The 22,787-nt window shown below is 39.2% G+C and overlaps 1 non-coding gene across 1 annotated transcript; it reads left to right on the forward strand.

Moving 5' to 3' along the window:
- Positions 1-21,661: 21,661 nt before the first annotated feature.
- LOC112699839 (small nucleolar RNA R71) lies at positions 21,662-21,769 on the forward strand. The gene has a single exon (XR_003152776.1). It is a non-coding gene; the product is annotated as a small nucleolar RNA R71 (small nucleolar RNA).
- The last annotated feature ends 1,018 nt before the right edge of the window (positions 21,770-22,787 follow it).

Genomic DNA, 22,787 nt, shown 5'->3' on the forward strand with positions numbered 1-22,787 from the left:
AGAATGATTGGAATCTATAGGAACTAAGAATTAAGATAGTGTTATTGATTCTCCTAGTTTAGTATGTTGATTCTTGAACACAGCTACTTTATGAGTCTTGACCGTGGCCCTAAGCACTTTGTTTTCCAGTATTACCACCGGATACATAAATGCCACAGACACATAACTGGGTGAACCTTTTCAGATTGTGACTTAGCTTTGCTAAAGTCCCCAATTAGAGGAGTCCAGAGTTCTTAAGAACACTGTTTTTGGCTTTGGATCACGACTTTAACCACTCAGTCTCAAGCTTTTCACTTGGACCTTCATGCCAAAAACACATGGTTAGGGACAGCTTGATTTAGCTGCTTAGGCCTGGATTTTATTTTCTTAGGCCCTTCTATCCATTAATGCTCAAAGCCTTGGATCCTTTTTACCATTGCCTTTTGGTTTAAAGGGATATTGGCTTTTTCTGCTTGCTTTTTCTGTTTTCTTTCTTTTTGTTTTAATTTTTGCCACTTTTTTTTGCAAGCTTTCTTATTCACTGCTTTTTCTTGCTTCAAGAATCAATTTTATGATTTTTCAGATTATCAATAACATTTCTCTTTTTCATTTATTCTTTCAAGAGCCAACAAATTTAACATTCATAAACTTCACGATAAAAAAATATGCACTGTTCAAGCATTCATTCAGAAAACAAGAAAGTATTGCCACCACATCAAAATAATTAAACTAATTTAAAGATAAAAAATTGAAATTCATGTACTTCTTATTCTTTTGTATTTAGGAACATTTTTTCATTTATGAAAGGTGAAGGATTCATGGAATTATTCATAGCTTTAAGTCATAGACACTAGACACTAATGATCATGTAATAAAGACACAAAACCTAGTCAAACATAAAGCTCAAAACCGAAAACAGAAAAGTAAATAGACAAGGAAATTAAGAAACGGGTCCACCTTAGTGAGGGTGGCATCTTCTTCCTCTTAAAGAACCAATGGTGCACTTTAGTTCCTCTATGTCTCTTCCTTGCTTTTGTTGCTCTTCCCTCATGTCTATTTGATCCTCTCTAATTTCATGGAGAATAATGGATTGCTCTTGGTGCTCCATCCTTAGTTGCTCCATATTGGAACTTAAATCTCCCAAAGAAGTGTTGAGTTGCTCCCAATAATTGTGTGGAGGAAAATGCATCCCTTGAGGCATCTCAGGGATTTCTTGATAAGGGACTTCCTCATGCTCTTGTTGAGGTCCATGAGCGGGCTCTCTTGTTTGCTCCATCCTCTTTTTGGTGATGGGCTTGTCCTCTTCAATGAGGATGTCTTCCTCTATGACAATCCCAGCCGAATTGCATAGGTGACAAATGAGATGAGGAAAGGCTAACCTTGCCAAAGTGGAGGGCTTATCAGCCACCTTGTAGAGTTCTAGAGTTATGATCTCATGAACTTCCACTTCCTCCCCAATCATGATACTATGGATCATGATGGCCTGATCCACAGTTACTTCGAATCGGTTGCTAGTAAAACACTGCGAAATAAAATTTAATCAAATGTACTAAAAACACTGCGAAATAGTGCTAAAAAGTGTATAAAATATCTGCTCATCAGAACGCCAAACTTAAGCTGTTGCTTATCCTCAAGCAACTAAGAACAAATTAGGACTAAAAAGAAGAGAAGAATAAAATAAGTCTTAGAGATGTCAATGATGCTCAATTCCTATTAGATGAGCGGGACTATTAGCTGTTCACTTTTGAACAGTTTTGGCATCTCACTTTCCTTTGAAGTTCAGAAATGTTGACATCCCTTGGAATTCAGAATCCAGATGATATTATTGATTGTCTTTGTTCAGCTTTTCCTGATTCTTGAACACAACTTCTTTTTGAGCCTGGCTGTGACCCTAAGCATTTTGTTTTCCAGTATTACCACCAGATACATAAATGCCATAGGCATAACTGGGTGAACCCAATTGGATTGTGATTCAGCTTTGCTAGAATCCCCAGACAGTGGTACCCAGAGTACTTAGGCACACTCATTTGCTTTCGTGATCACGACTTTAACTGCTCAGTCTCAAGCTTTTCACTTGACACCTTCACACCACAAGCATTTAGTTAGGGGAAGCAGCTCATTTGAACTTTTTAGGCCAAGATTTTATTTCTTTAGACCCTCTTAACCATTGATGCTCAAAGCTTTGGACCCTTGCTCTTGCCTTTTGGTTTTAAGAGCTATTGGCTTTTTCTTTTTCTTTTTCTTTTTCTTTCTTTTTCCTTATTTTTTTCTCACTTTTTCTTTTGCTTTTTTTCTTTCTCTTTCTTTTTGTTGCTTTTTTTTTGCTTCAAGAATCAATATTTGTTTGATTTTTTAGAGAGCTAATAATACTTCTCTAAATCCTTTATTCTTGAAGAGTCAACATTCTTAACATCACTATCAAATATGCACAGTTAAGTCATACATTCAGAAGATAAATGCAGGGCCACCACATCAAAATAATTAGAATTAACTCATGATATACTCGAAACTCATGTATCTTACTATTCTTTTTCAAAATAAAATTTTCTTTTTAAGCATGGTGAGGAATACATTTGATATTTTATAATCACAACAAGGCACAAAAAACAAGACTAAAAGGAAATAAAAGACTATATATGATCATGCACTAGAACATGAAATAGACAGTAATTTAAAGGACAGTGAAAACAGAAATAACATAGATAAGAGGAGAATAAAACTCAACCACCTTAGTGAGGGCGGCTGCTACTCCTCAAGCTATGCTCTTCCATGAAGATGATTCAGCTTCCCTTGGTGCCATTGATAATAAGATAAAACTAGAGCTCACTTTGCAATACCAAACTTAAAAAGTTTTTTTGCCCTAAAGCAAAGAGAATATGGGAGGGAACAAGGAGTGAGAAAGGTTTGAAGTTGAAGTGGGTGGGGTTTTGGGTGGGACCCACTGGCTGAGGAGGCTTTAAACTTCGAGTTCTCTGCCCCCTACCTGGCGTTCAATGCCAGGTTTGTGTCCTTCTGGGGTGTTGAACGCCTAAAGTGGTCCTTCTCTGGCGTTCAACGCCAGCTTCTTGTCCTCTATAGGCGTTGAACGCCCATTTTCCTCCTTGTCTGGCGTTCAACGCCAGCAAAGGGATCTCCCCAAGGTGTTCTATTTCCAACTCTGAATGTCTCTGTTTCTGTTCTAAGTACTACACATGATCACAAAAGTTAAAAAGGAAAACAATAGAAATCAACTAAAATGAAGAAAAACAAAAGAAATAAAAGCAATAATACTCTACTTATGGTTGGGTGCCTCCAAACATGCGCTTCTTTAATGTCATTAGCTTTACACTTGGTTGTTTACTTTCTTTCTCTTCTTCCAATTGGTTAACAAAAATGACTCCAAAGGGGAAAGAAGAGAGGATTAGTGCTCTTGAATTTGAATTCTTCCTAACAAGCTTTCTTTTATTATCAGCTTGATTCTCCTTGCTTGTTAGGGTAGTGGTTGTATTGCTTTTCCATCCCCTATGCATCTTCCTCTTGGGACCTTCCTCCTTGATTGGTGGTGAAACTGTATGAGTTCTCACCAAAGGATGAGGCTTCAATATTGTACTCTGCATGGAAGTATGGTGGACGAAATTGTGATCATCAATAATGGCTCCAAAGACTTGGTGCTCTCAAACATAAATCACACTTTGTCACAACTCCGCACAACTAACCAGCAAGTGTACTGGGTCGTCCAAGTAATACCTTACGTGAGTAAGGGTCGATCCCACAGAGATTGTTGGTATGAAGCAAGCTATGGTCATCTTGTAAATCCCAATCAGGCGGATTTAACTAATTTAAGAGATTATTGGTTTTTCAAATAATAATAATAAATTAAATAGAAAATAAAGATAAAGTTACTCATGTAATCCAATGGTGGAATTTCAGATAGGTGTATATAGGTATTGTGTTCCTTCTGAATCTCTGCTTTTTCTACTGTCTTTATCCAATCTTTGTCACTCCTTTCTATGGCAAGCTGTATGTAGGGCATCACCGTTGTCAATGGCTACATCACATCCTCTCAGTGAAAATGGTCCAAATGCTCTGTCATAGCACGACTAATCATCTGTCGGTTCTCAATCATGTTGGAATAGAATCCCTTGATTCTTTTGCGTTTGTCATCACGCCCAACAATCGCGAGTTTGAAGCTCGTCACAGTCATTCAATCCCGGAATCCTACTCGGAATACCACAGACAAGGTTAGACTTTCTGGATTCCCATGAATGCCACCATCAATTTTAGCTTATACCACGAAGATTCTGATTAAGGAATCCAAGAGATATGCGCCCGGTCTAAGGTAGAACGGAAGTGGTTGTCAGTCACGCGATCATAGGTGAGAATGATGATGAGTGTCACAGATCATCACATTCCTCATGTTGAAGTGCAACGAATATCTTGGAATGGGAATAAATCAAATTGAATAGAAAATAGTAATAATTGCATTGAAACTTGAGGTACAGCAGAGCTCCACACCCTTAATCTATGGTCTGCAGAAACTCCACCATTGAAAATACATAAGTGATGAAGGTCCAGGCATGGTTGAATGGCCAGCCCCCATGAAAAACTGAATAATACAATCCAAGACGTCTGATACACTAGTAAAAAGTTCTATTTATACTAAACTAGCTATTAGGGGTTTACAGAAGTAAGTAATTGATGCATAAATTCACTTCCGGGGCCCACTTGGTGTGTGCTTGGGCTAGGCTTGATCTATCCACGAGCTGAGGCTTCTCTTGGAGTTGAACACCAAGTTGTAACGTGTTTTGGGCGTTCAACTCTGGTTCGTGACGTGTTTCTGGCGTTTGACTCCAGAATGCAGCATGGAACTGGCATTGAGCGCCAGTTTAGGTCATCTAATTATGAATAAAGTATGAATTATTATATATTGATGAAAAGCTATGGATGTCTACTTTCCAACGCCATTGATAGCGCGCCATTTGGAGTTCTGTAGCTCCAGAAAATCCATTTTGAGTGCAGGAAGGTCAGATTCCAACAGCATCAGCAGTCCTTTGTCAGCCTCCTATCAGAGTTTTGCTCAGGTCCCTCAATTTCAGCCAGAAAATACCTGAAATCACAGAAAAACACACAAACTCATAGTAAAGTCCAGAAATGTGAATTTAGCATAAAACTAATGAAAACATCCCTAAAAATAGCTAGATTATACTAAAAACTATCTAAAAACAATGCCAAAAAGCGTATAAATTATCCGCTCATCACAACACCAAACTTAAATTGTTGCTTGTCCCTAAGCAACTAAAAATCAATTAGGATAAAAAGAAGAGAATATACTATAAATTCTAAAATATCAATGAATATTAATTCTGATTAGATGAGCGGGACTTGTAGTTTTTTGCTTCTGAACAGTTTTGGCATCTCACTTTTTCCTTTGAAGTTCAGAATGATTGGCTTCTCTAGGAACTTAGAATTTCAGATAGTGTTATTGATTCTCCTAGTTAAGTTTGTTGATTCTTGAACACAGCTACTATTATGAGTCTTGGTCGTGGCCCTAAGCATTTTGTTTTCCAGTATTACCACCTGATACATAAATGCCACAAACACATGACTCAGCTTTGCTAGAGTCCCCAGTTAGAGGTGTCCAGAGCTCTTAAGCACACTCTTTTTGCTTTGAATCACGACTTTAACTACTCAGTCTCAAGCTTTTCACTTGGACCTGCATGCCACAAGCACATGGTTAGGGACAGCTTGATTTAGCCGCTTAGGCCTGGATTTTATTTCCTTGGGCCCTCCTATCCATTGATGCTCAAAGCCTTAGATCCTTTTTACCCTTGCCTTTTGGTTTTAAGGGCTATTGGCTTTTTCTGCTTGCTTTTTCTTTTTCTTTCTAATTTTTTTTGCCACTTTTTTTTTTCAAGCTTTACTTTTTCACTGCTTTTTCTTGCTTCAAGAATTAATTTCATGATTTTTCAGATTATCAATAGTATTTCTCTTTGTTCATCATTCTTTCAAGAGCCAACAATTTTAACATTCATAAACAACAAGATCAAAAATATGCACTATTTAAGCATTCATTCAGAAAACAAAAAGTATTGTCACCACATCAATATAATTAAACTAAATTCAAGGACAATTTTCAAAATTTATGTACTTCTTGTTCTTTTAAATTAGAAACATTTTTCATTTAAGAGAGGTGAAGGATTCATGGAATTATTTATAGCTTTAAGACATAGTTACTACATACTAATGATCATGAAGTAGAGACACAAAACATAGATAAAAACAAAAAACAGAAAAGATAAGAACAAGGAATGAATCCACCTTTAGTGGCGTCTTCTTCTTGAAGGACCAATGATGTCCTTAAGCTCTTCTATGTCCCTTCCTTGCCTTTGTTGCTCCTCCCTCATTGCTCTTTGATCTTCTCTAATTTCATGGAGAATGATGGAGTGCTCTTGATGTTCCACTCTTAATTGATCCACATTGTAACTCAAATCTTCTAAGAAAGTGTTGAGTTATTCCCAATAGTTGTTGGGAGGAAAGTGCATCCCTTGAGGCATCTCCGGGATTTCTTGGTCATGAGCTTCCTCATGCGTCTCTTGGGTTCCATGAGTGGGCTCTCTTGTTTGCTCCATCCTTTTCTTAGTGATGGGCTTGTCCTCCTCAATGAGGATGTCTCCTTCTATGATAACTCCAACAGAGTAACATAGATGGCAAATAAGATGAGGAAAAGCTAGCCTTGCCAAAGTAGAGGACTTATCGGCTATTTTGTATAATTCATGGGAGATGACTTCATGAATTTCTACTTCCTCTCCATTCATGATGCTATGAATCATGATGGCCCGATCCATGGTAACTTCAGATCGATTGCTAGTGGGGATGAGGGAGCGTTGGATGAACTCCATCCATCCTCTAGCCACAGGCTTGAGGTCCAGTCTTTTTAGTTGAACCGGCTTGCCTTTGGAATCTCTTTTCCATTGAGCTCCTTCCACACATATGTCCATATGGACTTGGTCCAACCTTTGATTAAAATTGACCCTTCTAGTGTAGGGGCGTGCATCTCCTTGCATCATGGGCAAGTTGAACGCCAACCTCACATTTTCCGGACTAAAATCTAAGTATTTCCCCCGAACCATTGTAAGATAGTTCTTTGGATTCGGGTTCATACTTTGATCATGGTTCCTAGTGATCCATGCATTGGCATAGAACTCTTGAACTATTAGGATTCCAACTTGTTGGATGGGATTGGTTAGAACTTCCCAACCTCTTCTTTGGATCTCATGTCAGATTTTCGGATACTCGTTTTTCTTGAGTTTGAAAGGGACCTTGGGGATCACCTTCTTCTTGGCCACAACATCATAGAAGTGGTCTTGATGGGCTTTAGAGATGAATCTTTCCATTTCCAATGACTTGGAGGTGGAAGCTTTTGTCTTCCCTTTCCCTTTTCTAGAGGATTCTCTGGCCTTAGGTGCCATCAATGGTAATGGTAAAACAAAAAGCTATGCTTTTACCACACCAAACTTAAAATATTGCTCACTGATAAACCACTATTTTATGGTTTATCTTATGCTCAATTGAGTGGTTTTTATCAACTCTTTACTCACTTATTCATACAATTCGCATGTTTTACATTTTCCTTCCTGATTTTGTGCTATGATTGAAAAATGCTTCTTTGATCTTATATTTGCTTATTATTAATCCTCTCTTATTACCATTAGATACCTTGATATGTGTGTTAAGTGTTTTCAGATATTATAGGGCAAGAATGGCTTGGAGGATGGAAAGGAAGCATGCAAAAGTGGAAGGAATACAAGAAGTTGGAGAAACTGCTAAGCTATCCAGCCTAACCTCTTTGCACTCAGACGGCTATAACTTTAGCTACAGAGGTCCAAACGACGCGGTTTCAGTTGCTTTAGAAAGCTAACGTCCGAGGCTTCGATTTGATATATAATATGCCATAGTTGCTCTGACGCTAGGTGACGCAAACGCGTGATCCATGCGAACACGTCGCATCTGCGAACTTCAATCCGCGCGGCCGCGTGGGCGATGCCTCCGCGTCACTTGGCCGCGACCTGTACGGACCAGAAAGTGCTGGAAGTGACTTTTGGGCTGTTTCTAACCCAGTTTTCGGCCCAAAGAACACAGATTAGAGGCTATAAAGTGGGAGAATATATCCATTCATGATTATGCTATCATAATTCACTTTTCATGTTTTAGATGTAGTTTTTAGAGAGATAGGTTCTCTCCTCTCTCTTAGGATTTAGGTAGGATTTTTAGAAATTAGGATTTAGGACTTCTCTTAGTTTTAGGAGTGACTCTGAATCCAAGGTTCTTTGTATTTATTTATTTTCAATGTTCCATGTTTAGATTGATTTTCTTAATTAATGTTATTTGAGATATTTCAGATTGATGATTGTTGTCTTTTATTTATATAAATAATTTGGATTTTCCTGTTACTCTTTTGGCTTTGGTTGATTAATTGGTGATGCTTGAGCTGCAGTGGTTGAAATTGGGAGTTGCTAATTAATTTGAGTTCCAATAACTCTAGCCTTTCCAAAGGAAAGACTAGAACTTTAGGTATCAAATTAATTAGTCCACTTGACCTTCCTTTGTTTAGTAAAGGTTAACTAAGTGGGATTAAAATCCAATTCTCATCACAATTGATAAGGATATGACTTCCAGTTCTTATACCTTGCCAAGAGTTTATTTTACAGTTATTTATTTATTTTTATTGCTTTGAAAATATACTTGTGCCCATTGCCCAAATTCCAAAAACCCCAATTTTACCTTTTTCATAGCCAATAATAAGAACATACCTCCCTGCAATTCCTTGAGAAGATGACCTGAGGTTTAAATACTCGGTTATCAATTTATTTAGGGGTTTGTTACTTGTGACAACCAAAACGTTTGCACGAAGGGATTTCTGTTAGTTTAGAAGCTATATCTACAACGCGAATATTTTTATAAATTCTTTACTAGCAAAAATCCCAACGTCAAAATGGCGCCGTTGCCGGGGAATTGCAAACGTGTGCCTTATTATTGGTTGTTGTAAATATTTTTTCAAAAAAAAAAAGAAAAATTTTTTTTTCAGATTTTTATTTTAAAATTTTTATCTTATCATATCTTATTTTTCAAAATTCAAATCTTTTTCAAAAATTATATCTTTTTTCAAAATATTTTCTTTTTATTAATTTTTGTTTTTCTTTTCTCTTATTACTATGAACTCTCACCCCTTTGGCTTTGAGTCTGGTTATAATTATGTTGCAGGAAGAGGAAATTACAATGAGAATAGGCATCAAGGTTGGAACAATCAAAGATGGGAGGAGCCACAAGGATTTGATCAACCCTCATGGCAACAACCACCTCCAATGGACTACCAACAACAATTCTGTGATGCATATCAAGATGATGGCTATGGTGAGTGCTCTTTTGATTATCAACAACCACCACCATATGCCTATGAACCCCCTCCTCAACATGACTTTAGACCACCATACTCACAAGCCCCTTTCCACCATTCACCTCCATATGACCCTAACCCTCATCCACCATACCAACCACCTTATGAGTCAAATGAACCATACACAGAACCACCACCTTTCCAACACAACTACTCTTATGAACCACCACCTCAATATTCACCATCTCCATATTATTATCAAAATGAACCACCTTCCTATTATGAACCCTCTCTCCCAACCAATGAATCCTCATATCCACCCCAACCTCCAATGGATGACAGACTTCGTGTTATTCTTCAAAGGCAAGAAAGGATGAATACAAGTGTGCTAAATTTCACGGCCGCCTTAGGCAACTTAGTAAATATATTAGCTTTCCGACGTTCGGACACTCAAGGAACCCCCATGGCTTCATGTGGACAATCTAATGAAGAACGTAGCATGAAGGAGACATTAGAAACTCCGGAGGACAATGAGGAACATGGCTTTGTTTGGAACAAGTGGAGAAAACCATAATAGTTGTAGAGGAAGAAATGGTTGAAGATTTAGGAGTTGCAGAACCTCCATAGGAAAGTCCAGTCATAGAACCCCTTTCCAAGACGTTTGAAATTGATGCTGAGGAGGGTGTACAACCTCCAAGGCATATCACTGTTGAAGACTTGGAAGAGGTTGATCAAGAGATGGAGATTCAAGAAGAAGAAGCACAACCTCTCATGCCCTTGGAAAGCAATGAAGAGGAGATTGAATTGGAAGAGAGCTACCAAGAGGAAGAGGTTAAAATTGAAGAAGCTTGCAAAGAGGTGGTAATTATCAGAGAAGAGCATAGGGGAGTGGAGCTTGCAATTTCATTAAAAATACCTCCCCCTAAGTTGCCATCATCCTTCATAACATTCAAGTGTGTAAAATTCATATCCCTTAGCTTTCTAATTCCACTTGAATATGGGCTACTGGAGACAGATGGTCAACTTAGAGCTCTTTGTGACATTAAGAGTAAGCGGAAGATGGCCAGTTGTAAGAATTGTCCTGCAAGGTTCATTATGGTTGGAAGCTTTAAGTTTAAACGCAAAGGTTGGTGTAAAGCTCAACTGAATGGGTCTAGGAAGCTGTTTGGTTGCTGCAGTGAGAATTCAGATCACCTTTCACCCGGCTAGAAAAATGCAGATCGAGACAAAAACGGGTGTAAAAGTGAGGTTTGGGATCCTGGAATCTATTCTGACATTTGTCACCCCGGGAGCCTAAGAATCTGTTTGAAGCTTCTTAAGGGCTTTACATGCTTAGTTTGGGACCTCAGAGGCTACTGGAAGTACAAACATTGGTGGGGATTCCTGGATCAGTACAAGCATAAACAACCATAACAGGGAGCTCACCAAAGGTCCAACTTAAGGACTTTAACTAAAAGTGCTAGGTGGGAGACAACCCACCATAGTATGATCGTTCTTTTTCAATTTTATTTTGTGCTGTTTATTTTTTTTATTTTATTTTATTTTCATTGAACCTGGAAGTTTTCATAGCATCTACATTAACACTGCATAATTGCTTAAAAAAAAGGGAAAACAAGCACGCGACGCAACAGCGTTGCTGACGCGTCCGCGTCACTAGTGCGTTGGGAAGAAAAGAATTGAATAGAGAGTCACACGAGAGCGTGCCTGGAGGCGCGCCTTTAGCATGCTTTGACCCCACGCGACCGCGTCGCTCACGCGACCACGTCATGTGGAACTTTGGCCTCCCACGCGACCGCGTTATCCACGCGGCCGCGTGCTATGAAAATCGACGTAAAAAAGGTGCATGGCCGAAAGTTGTGCTGAAATTGGGCTGGATTCGTGCTAGAAGCCCAAGCCCTCCGACGCGAACACGTGCCCCACGCGGCCGCGTCGTCTTTCAAAAATGGCCCTCCACGCGATCGCGTCACCCACGTGACCGCGTCACCCAGATTTTTGACAAAATAAGATTTTGAACAGAAAGTTACGTGATCGTGCGGATGCCCTCACGCCTGTAGCACGAATTCACTCACGCGATCACGTGCCCCACGCGGCTGTGTCACTTGACAATAGCGCCAACCACGCGAACGCGTCATTCACGCGTTCGCGTCGCCTGCGCCGCACAGCTTATCCAGATCAACCAAGATATCTTCTCTTTTCTCCCCTAAATCTAAATCTTTTCTTTCACTTCTTATTTCTTTCTTCCTTCCTTTCTTTTTCTTCTTTTTTCTTTTAATTGGTGTTGGAAATTTATTTGGGTCATTATTTCCCATATTTTGCTTAGGGATTATTTGGGATTTGTTTAAACAATTATATATTATTATAAGGGTGCTTGCATGTTCTAATTAATATTTTCCATACCTTATTTAACATGCATGCTATGTGTTTGTGAAAATGCCCATATGGCATTTTGCACTATTTTTAGATTTCTTTTAAATCTACCACTCTAAATGCCTGCTTTTCACATAACCCCTTCTCTATTTTATTATTTAAATATAATTGTTTTTGCAAACATATTATTAGTTTGGTAGACTTGGTAATCCAACTTGGACATTGAATGCTTGATCTATGCTACTCATGCCTTTGCCAGCATGCCAATAAACATCTTGCATTTAACTGTCATCACATGCACTTACTATATTTCCATTGATGACTTTTCACATGTAGTCATGACCATGTGTTAACATCATTCTTCTTTACTGTGCATTGATTACCACATTTCCCGCTCTCTTCCTTGCTGGATCCCCTAGCTTTACTTGTTACTTTCCTTTTTGCCCTTTCAGGATGGCCACCAAGAAGGGTAAAGAGAGAAAGCTACTCCCAAACCACCAGCAAGGAAAGGAACAAAGAAAGCACCAGCTGAGGAACCACAACCCCCATCCACCTGCACATCTCAGCATGCACCGAGGACGGTGCAATCTTTAAGTGTGGGGAGGTCGATACGGATCTCCGCGGGTTAGTTAATCCCTTCTCAACACCAATGTTAATTTGTTAATTGTCGCATTTGCATGTTTGTTTGATTTTGTGCATTTAGTTACTACTTGGTTGAAGTAATATTTTCTTTTTCAAGAAATTTCTATAGTATTTCACTAATTTAAATTGAAAATTTTTGTTAAATTTGTTTGAAGTTTTACTTGGAACATAGGTAAAAGCTAGAACACACAACCTGTAAGATTTGAGCTTAATTGTATGGTTATATTATTTAACCATAATATTTTATTCTTGTGTGTTTTCTTCTCTATGATTACAAATCTTTGCTTTGTTCCATTCTATATGTCCATTATTTAGTATATTTACATATTTGCATATGATTGAGGCCATTGTTTGATTCTAGCTCACCATTTCCAAATTAGCCTACCTTTTACATCACCCTTGTTAGCCCCCTTGAGCTTTTAATCCCCTCTTGTTTTATAACCACATTACCAGCCTTAAGCAGAAAAACAAAATAATCCCAAGTTGAATCCTTGGTTAGCTTAAGATAGAAATTGTGTATTGTTTAAGTGTGGGGAACCTTATGGGAACATGGATGATATAAAAAAAGGTAGAAAGTTAAAAAGAATAAAGACATTTCAAAATAAAAGTTTTGGGAAGCATGCTCATGTGAAATCAAAATAATTAAATTACCATGTGCATTGAAAAAAATAAAAATAAAAAATATATATTAAGTAATTAAATAAGGGGATACAAAAAAAAGAGAAAGAAAAGAAAAGAGAAGAAAAATAATATTACCCCAAATGCAAAATAAAAAGGATCAATGCACATGGGACAAAATTCAAAAATAAGTTTGATACATGAGCTTGTAATACAAAAGTGGAAAAATTTTGGGTAGTTAGGTAAAGTATTCTAAAATTGTATAAAGTATGTATATGTTAGGTGAGATCTTAGACTAATCAAGGATTCACTTTATAAAGCTCACTTGGCCATACATCCTTACCTTTACCTCAGCCCCATTACAACCTTAAAAAGACCTCATGATGTTTGCATTGGTATGCTAAATATTTGTTGATTGGTTAGATGAAGAACAAGGTTTAGAAAGCATGACTAGGGAAGATTAGAGTGATTGACCCTAGACACTTGAGAGATTAGAGTGATATACACTTCCTGTGAGGGTTCAATGCTTGATTCTATGTTCCCTGCTTTCATGAGCTATCTTCTTACAAGTTTACTTGTCTTTTATTGTATAATTTGAATTAGTGAAATCTGATTTATGTTTGTCATGGAGAACTTATTTATTTTTAACCAAGTAGAAGCATTTCACATTTAGTTGCATTCTTATAGATAGGATTGCATTTCATACTTTCTACCATTCCTCTTCATCTTTATAGCTTCTCTAGAGCTTAGCATGAGGACATGCTAATGTTTAAGTGTAGGGAGGTTGATAAACCACTATTTTATGGTTTATCTTATGCTCAATTGAGTGGTTTTTATCAACTCTTTACTCACTTATTCATACAATAAAACATAAAAGAACAATAAAATAAAAAATAAAATTAGATAAATAAAAATTGGGTTGCCTCCCAATAAGCGCTTCTTTAATGTCAATAGCTTGACAGTGGGCTCTCATGGAGCCTCACAGGTAATCAGGTCAATATTGTATAGTCCCAACACCAAACTTAGAGTTTGGTTGTGGCCTCCCAACACCAAACTTAGAGTTTGATTGTGGGGGCTCTGTTTGACTCTGTACTGAGAGAAGCTCTGCATGCTTTCTCTCCCTTGTTATAGAAGGATAGCCGTGTGCCTTAAACACAAGGTAGTCCCCATTCAATTGAAGGACTAATTCTCCTCTCTTAACATCTATCACAGCTTCTGCTGTGGCTAGGAAAGGTCTTCCAAGGATGATGCATTCATCCTCCTCCTTCCTAGTGTCTAAGATTACGAAATCAGCAGGAATGTAAAGGCCTTTAACCTTTACCAACACGTCCTCTACTAATCCATAAGCCTGTCTTACTAACTTGTCTGCCAATTGTAATGAGAATAAGGCAGGCTGTACCTCAATGATCCCCAGCTTCTCCATTATAGAGAGTGGCATAAGATTTATGCCTGACCCTAGGTCACACAGAGCTTTTTCAAATGTCATGGTGCTTATGGTACAGGGTATTAGGAATTTCCCAGGATCTTGTTTCTTTTGAGGTAAAGTTTGCTGAACCCATGTATCAAGTTCACTAATGAGCAAGGGAGGTTCACCTTCCCAAGTCTCATTACCAAATAACTTGGCATTCAGCTTCATGATGGCTCCTAGATATTGAACAACTTGCTCTCCAGTTACATCTTCATCCTCTTCAGAGGAAGAATAATCTTCAGTGCTCATGAATGGCAGAAGGAGATTTAAGGAATCTCTATGGTCTCTATATGAGCCTCAGATTCCTTTGGATCCTTAATAGGGAACTCCTTCTTGCTCAGAGGACGTCGTAGGAGGTCTTCCTCACTAGGATTTTCGTCCTTTCCTCCCTCTCTGCATTCGGCCATATTGACTATATCAATGGCCTTGCACTCTCTCTTTGGATTCTCTTCTGTATTGCTTGGGAGAGTACTAGGAGGAGTTTCAGTTACTTTCTTACTCAGCTGGCCCACTTATGCCTCCAAATTTCTGATGGAGGACCTTATTTCACTCATGAAACTTAAAGTGGCCTTAGACAGATCAGAGACTATATTTGCTAAGTTAGAACTATTCTGTTCATAATTCTCTATCTGTTGCTGAGAAGATGATGGATAAGGCTTGATATTGCTGAGCCTATTTCCTTCACCATTATTAAAGCCTTGTTGAGGCTTTTGTTGATCCTTCTATGAGAAATTTGGATGATTTCTCCAAGATGAATTATAGGTGTTTCCATAAGGTTCACCCATGTAATTTACCTCTGCCATTGCAGGGTTCTCAGGATCATAAGCTTCTTCTTCAGAAGATGCCTCTTTAGTACTGTTGGATGCATTTTGCCATCCATTCAGACTTTGAGAAATCATGTTGACATGCTGAGTCAACACTTTGTTCTGAGCCAATATGGCATTCAGAGCATCAATTTCAAGAACTCCCTTCCTCTTAGGCGTCTGGTGGACGAAATTGTGATCACTACAACTTCGCACAACTAACCAGCAAGTGTACTGGGTCGTCCAAGTAATAAACCTTACGCGAGTAAGGGTCGATCCCACAGAGATTGTTGGTATGAAGCAAGCTATGGTCACCTTGTAAATCTTAGTCAGGCAAACTCAAATGGGTATGGTGATAAACGCATAAAACATAAAAATAAAGATAGAGATACTTATGTAATTCATTGGTAGGAATTTCAGATAAGCGTATGAAGATGCCTTCCCTTCCGTCTCTCTGCTTTCCTACTGTCTTCATCCAATCCTTCTTACTCCTTTCCATGGCAAGCTTAAGCAAGGGTTTCACCGTTGTCAGTGGCTACCTCCCATCCTCTCAGTGGAAATGTTCAACGCACCCTGTCACGGCACGGCTATCCATCTGTCGGTTCTCGATCAGGCCGGAATAGAATCCAGTGATTCTTTTGCGTCTGTCACTAACGCCCCGCCCTCAGGAGTTTGAAGCACGTCACAGTCATTCAATCATTAAATCCTACTCAGAATACCACAGACAAGGTTAGACCTTCCGGATTCTCTTGAATGCCGCCATCAGTTCTAGCCTATACCACGAAGACTCTGATCTCACGGAATGGCTGGCTCGTTTGTCAGGCGAGCACTCGGTTGTCAGGCGATCAACCATGCATCGTGTATCAGGAATCCAAGAGATATTCACCCAATCGAAGGTAGAACGGAGGTGGTTGTCAGTCACACGTTCATAGGTGAGAATGATGATGAGTGTCACGGATCATCACATTCATCAAGTTGAAGAACAAGTGATATCTTAGAACAAGAACAAGCAAAATTGAATAGAAGAACAATAGTAATTGCATTAATACTCGAGGTACAGCAGAGCTCCACACCTTAATCTATGGTGTGTAGAAACTCCACCGTTGAAAATACATAAGAACAAAAGTGATCATTGGCTTCAGTCCCAGAGAGGGAACCAGAAGAACCAAGATGAAAATACAATAGTAAAAGGTCCTACTTATAGAGAACTAGTAGCCTAGGGTTTACAGAGATGAGTAAATGACATAAAAATCCACTTCCGGGCCCACTTGGTGTGTGCTTGGGCTGAGCATTGAAGCATTTTCGTGTAGAGACTCCTCTTGGAGTTAAACGCCAGCTTTGGTGCCAGTTTGGGCGTTTAACTCCCATTCTTGTGCCAGTTCCGGCGTTTAACGCTGGAATTCTTGAGGGTGACCTTGAACGCCGGTTTGGGCCATCAAATCTTGGGCAAAGTATGAACTATCATATATTGCTGGAAAGCCCAGGATGTCTACTTTCCAACGCCGTTGAGAGCGCGCCAATTGGGCTTCTGTAGCTCCAGAAAATCCACTTTGAGTGCAGGGAGGTCAGAATCCAACAGCATCTGCAGTCCTTTTTAGTCTCTGAATCAGATTTTTGCTCAGGTCCCTCAATTTCAGCCAGAAAATACCTGAAATCACAGAAAAACACACAAACTCATAGTAAAGTCCAGAAAAGTGAATTTTAACTAAAAACTAATAAAAATATACTAAAAACTAACTAGATCATACTAAAAACATACTAAAAACAATGCCAAAAAGCGTACAAGTTATCCGCTCATCACAACACCAAACTTAAATTGTTGCTTGAGGACAAGCAACTGAAAATCAAATAAGATAAAAAGAAGAGAATATGCAATGAATTCCAAAAACATCTATGAAGATCAGTATTAATTAGATGAGCGGGGCTTTTAGCTTTTTGCCTCTGAATAGTTTTGGCATCTCACTCTATCCTTTGAAATTCAGAATGATTGGCTTCTTTAGGAACTTAAAATCCAGATAGTGTTATTGATTCTCCTAGTAAAGTATGATGATTCTTGAACATAGCTACTTATTGAGTCTTGGCCGTGGCCCAAAGCACTCTGTCTTCCAGTATTACCACCGGATATATACATGCCACAGACACATAATTGGGTGAACCTTTTCAGATTTTGACTCAGCTTTGCTAGAGTCCCCAATTAGAGGTGTCCAGGGTTCTTAAGCACACTCTTTTTGCTTTGGATCACAACTTTATTTCTTTTTTTTCTTTCTTTTTCTCTTTTTCTCTTTCTTTTTCTTTCTTCTTTTTTTCGAATTTTTTTCTCTTTTTTTTTGTATTCACTGCTTTTTCTTGCTTCAAGAATCATTTTAATGATTTTTCAGATCCTCAGTAACATGTCTCCTTTTTCATCATTCTTTCAAGAGCCAACATTCATGAACCACAAATTCAAAAGACATATGCACTGTTTAAGCATACATTCAGAAAACAAAAGCATTACCACCACATCAAAATAATTAAACTGTTATAAAATTCAAAATTCGTGCAATTCTTTTCTTTTTCAATTAAGAACATTTTTTTTAAGAAAGGTGATGGATTCATAGGACATTCATAACTTTAAGGCATAGACACTAAGACACTAATGATCACAAGACACAAACATAGATAACATAAGCACTAAAATTCAAAAAACAAGAAAGTAGAGAACAAGGAAATTAAAGAACGGGTCCACCTTAGTGATGGCGGCTCTTTCTTCCTCTTGAAGATCCTATGGAGTGCTTGAGCTCCTCAATGTCTCTTCCTTGTCTTTGTTGCTCCTCTCTCATGATTCTTTGATCTTCTCTAATTTCATGGAGGATGATAGAGTGTTCTTGGTGCTCCACCCTTAGTTGTCCCATGTTGGAACTCAATTCTCCTAGGGAGGTGTTTAGTTGCTCCCAATAGTTTTGTGGAGGAAAGTGCATCCCTTGAGGCATCTCAGGGATCTCATGATGAGTGGGGTCTCTTGTGTGCTCCATCCTCTTCTTAGTGATGGGCTTGTCCTCATCAATAGGGATGTCTCCCTCTATGTCAACTCCAACCAAATAACAGAGGTGACAAATGAGATGAGGGAAGGCTAACCTTGCCAAGGTAGAGGACTTGTTCGCCACCTTATAAAGTTCTTGAGATATAACCTCATGAACTTCTATTTCTTCTCCAATCATGATGCTATGAATCATGATAGCCCGGTCTATGGTAACTTCAGACCGATTGCTAGTGGGAATGATTGAGCGTTGGATAAACTCCAACTATCCTCTAGCCACGGGTTTGAGGTCATGCCTTCTCAATTGAACCGGCTTTCCTCTTGAATCTCTCTTCCATTGGGCGCCCTCTTCACAAATAACTGTGAGGACTTGGTCCAACCTTTGATCAAAGTTGACCCTTCTAGTGTAAGGATGTTCATCTCCTTGCATCATGGGCAAATTGAATGCCAACCTTACACTTTCCGGACTAAAATCCAAGTATTTCCCCCGAACCATGGTAAGCCAATTCTTTGGATCCGGGTTCACACTTTGATCATGGTTCTTGGTGATCCATGCATTGGCATAGAACTCTTGAACCATTAAGATTCCGACTTGTTGAATGGGGTTGGTAAGAATTTCCCAACCTCTTCTTCGGATCTTATGTCGGATCTCCGGATATTCACTCTTTTTGAGTGAAAAAGGGACCTCGGGGATCACCTTCTTCAAGGCCACAACTTCATAGAAGTGGTCTTGATGCACCCTTGAGATGAATCTCTCCATCTCCCATGACTCGGAGGTGGAAGCTTTTGCCTTCCCTTTCCTCTTTCTAGAGGTTTCTCCGGCCTTGGATGCCATAAATGGTTATGGAAAAACAAAAAGCAATGCTTTTACCACACCAAACTTAAAATGTTTGCTCGTCCTCGAGCAAAAGAAGAAAGAAGAGAGTAGAAGAAGAAGAAATGAGGAAGAAGGGAATGGCTTTGTGGTCGGCCAAAGGAGGAGAAGTAGTGTTTAGGTTGTGTGAAAATGAAGGAGTGAAGGAGGGTTTATATAGGAGTGGGGAAAGGGTAGGGTTCGGTTAATTGAGGGTGGGTTTGGGTGGGAAAGTGGTTTGAATTTGAATGGTGAGGTAGGTGGGGTTTTGTGAAGGATGGATGTGAGTGGTGAAGAGAAAGATGGGATTTGATAGGTGAAGGGTTTTTGGGGAAGAGGTGTTGAGGTGATTGGTGAATGGGTGAAGAAGAGAGAGAGTGGTGGGGTAGGTAGGGATCCTGTGGGGTCCACAGATCCTGAGGTGTCAAGGAAAAGTCATCCCTGCACCAAATGGCATGCAAAAATGCGTTTTTATCCATTTCTGGCGTTAAACGCCGGGCTGGTGCCCATTTCTGGCGTTTAACGCCAGCTTCTTGCCCTTTTCTGGTGTTTAACGCTAGTCTGGTGCCCCTTTCTGGCGTTAAACGCCCAGAATGGTGCCAGACTGGGCGTTTAAACGCCCAACAGCTAGCCTTACTGGCGTTTAAACGCCAGTAAGTTCTTCCTCCAGGGTGTGCTATTTTTCTTCCTGTTTTTCATTCTGTTTTTGCTTTTTTCATTGATTTTGTGACTTCTCATGATCATCAACCTACAAAAAACATAAAATAACAAAGGAAAATAGTCAAAATATAACATTGGGTTGCCTCCCAACAAGCGCTTCTTTAATGTCAGTAGCTTGACAGTGGGCTCTCATGGAGCCTCAGAAATGCTCAGAGCCATGTTGGAACCTCCCAACACCAAACTTAGAGTTTGAATGTGGGGGTTCAACACCAAACTTAGAGTTTGGTTGTGGCCTCCCAACACCAAACTTAGAGTTTGACTGTGGGGGCTCTGTTTGGCTCTGTTTTGAGAGAAGCTCTTCATGCTTCCTCTCCATGGTGACAGAGGGATATCCTTGAGCCTCAAACACAAAGGATTCTTCATTCACTTGAATGATCAACTCTCCTCTATCAACATCAATCACAGCCTTTGCTGTGGCTAGGAAGGGTCTGCCAAGGATGATGAATTCATCCATGCACTTCCCAATCTCTAGGACTATGAAATCAGTAGGGATGTAATGGTCTTCAACTTTTACCAGAACATCCTCTACAAGTCCATAAGCCTGTTTTCTTGAGTTGTCTGCCATCTCTAGTGAGATTTTTGCAGCTTGTACCTCAAAGATCCCTAGCTTCTCCATTACAGAGAGAGGCATGAGGTTTACACTTGACCCTAAGTCACACAAGGCCTTCTTGAAGGTCATGGTGCCTATGGTACAAGGTATTGAAAACTTCCCAGGATCCTGTCTCTTTTGAGGTAATTTCTGCCTAGACAAGTCATCCAGTTCTTTGGTGAGCAAAGGGGGTTCATCCTCCCAAGTCTCATTTCCAAATAACTTGTCATTTAGCTTCATGATTGCTCCAAGGTATTTAGCAACTTGCTCTTCAGTGACATACTCATCCTCTTCAGAGGAAGAATACTCATCAGAGCTCATGAATGGCAGAAGTAAGTCCAATGGAATCTCTATGGTCTCATTTTGAGCCTCAGATTCCCATGGTTCCTCATTGGGGAACTCATTGGAGGCCAGTGGACGTCTATTGAGGTCTTCCTCAGTGGTGTTCACTGCCTCTCCTTCCTCCCAAAATTCGGCCATGTTGATGGCCTTGCACTTTCCTTTTTCTTCTGTATTGCTCGGGAGAGTACTAGGAGGGAGTTCAGTAATTCTCTTGCTCAGCTGACCCACTTGTGCCTCCAAGTTTCTAATGGAGGACCTTGTTTCAGTCATGAAACTTTGAGTGGTTTTGATTAGATCAGAGACCATGGTTGCTAAGTCAGAGGTATTCTGCTTAGAACTCTCTGTCTGTTGCTGAGAAGATGATGGAAAAGGCTTGCTATTGCTAAACCTGTTTCTTCCACCATTATTATTGTTGAAACCTTGTTGAGGTCTCTGTTGATCCTTCCATGAGAGATTTGGATGATTTCTCCATGAAGGATTATAGGTGTTTCCATAGGGTTCTCCCATGTAATTCACCTCTTCCATTGAAGGGTTCTCAGGATCATAAGCTTCTTCTTCAGATGAAGCTTCCTTAGTACTGCTTGGTGCATTTTGCATTCCAGACAGACTTTGAGAAATCATATTGACTTGTTGAGTCAATATTTTGTTCTGAGCCAATATGGCATTCAGAGTGTCAATCTCAAGAACTCCTTTCTTCTGACTAATCCCATTGTTCACAGGATTTCTTTCAGAAGTGTACATGAATTGGTTATTTGCAACCATTTCAATCAGCTCTTGAGCTTCTGTAGGCGTCTTCTTCAGATGAAGAGATCCTCCAACAGAGCTATCCAAAGACATCTTGGACAGTTCAGAGAGACCATCATAGAAAATACCTATGATGCTCAATTCAGAAAGCATATCAGAAGGACACTTTCTGATTAATTGTTTGTATCTTTCCCAAGCTTCATAGAGGGATTCTCCTTCCTTCTGTCTGAAGGTTTGGACTTCCACTCTAAGCTTACTCAATTTTTGAGGTGGAAAGAACTTTGCCAAGAAGGCATTGACTAGCTTTTCCCAAGAGTCCAGGCTTTCTATAGGTTGTGAGTCCAACCATGTCCTAGCTCTGTCTCTTACAGCAAAAGGGAATAGCATAAGTCTGTAGACCTCAGGGTCAACCCCATTAGTCTTGACAGTGTCACAGATTTACAAGAATTCAGCTAAAAACTGATGAGGATCTTCCAATGGAAGTCCATGGAACTTGCAATTCTATTGCATTAGAGAAACTAATTGAGGCTTAAGCTCAAAGTTGTTTGCTCCAATGGCAGGGATAGAAATGCTTCTCCCATAAAAGTCGGGAGTAGGTGCAGTAAAGTCACCCAGCACCTTCCTTGCATTGTTGGCATTGTTGTTGTTTTCGGCTGCCATGTGTTCTTCTTCTTTGAAGATTTCTGTTAGGTCCTCTACAGAGAATTGTGCCTTAGCTTCTCTTAGTTTTCGCTTCAAGGTCCTTTCAGGTTCAGGGTCAGTCTCAACAAGAATGCTTTTGTCCTTGCTCCTGCTCATAGGAAAGAGAAGAGAACAAGAAAATGTGGAATCCTCTATGTCACAGTATAGAGATTCCTTGAGGTGTCAGAGGAAAAGAAAAATAGAAGGCAGAAGTAGAAAATTCGAATTTATCAAGGAAGATGGAGTTCGAATTTTGCATTAAGGGATAGTGTTAGTCCATAAATAGAAGGATGTGAGAAGAAGGGAAGCAATTTTCGAAAATTAAGTAAAAGATTTCGAAAACATTTTGAAAAACACTTATTAATTTTCGAAAATAAAAGTGGGAAAGAAACCAAGTGATTTTTGAAAAAGAATTTGAAATTAGAAATCAAAAAGATTTGATTGAAAGCTATTTTGAAAAAGATGTGGTTAAGAAGATATGATTAGTTTAAAAAGATGTGATTGAGAAGATATGATTTGAAAAACATTTTAAAAGATTTGATTTTGAAAATTAATGACTTGGCTATCAAGAAAAGATATGATTCAGACATTA

This window comes from Arachis hypogaea, chromosome 6 (genome assembly GCF_003086295.3).
Source record: "Arachis hypogaea cultivar Tifrunner chromosome 6, arahy.Tifrunner.gnm2.J5K5, whole genome shotgun sequence".
Lineage (NCBI taxonomy): Eukaryota > Viridiplantae > Streptophyta > Magnoliopsida > Fabales > Fabaceae > Arachis > Arachis hypogaea.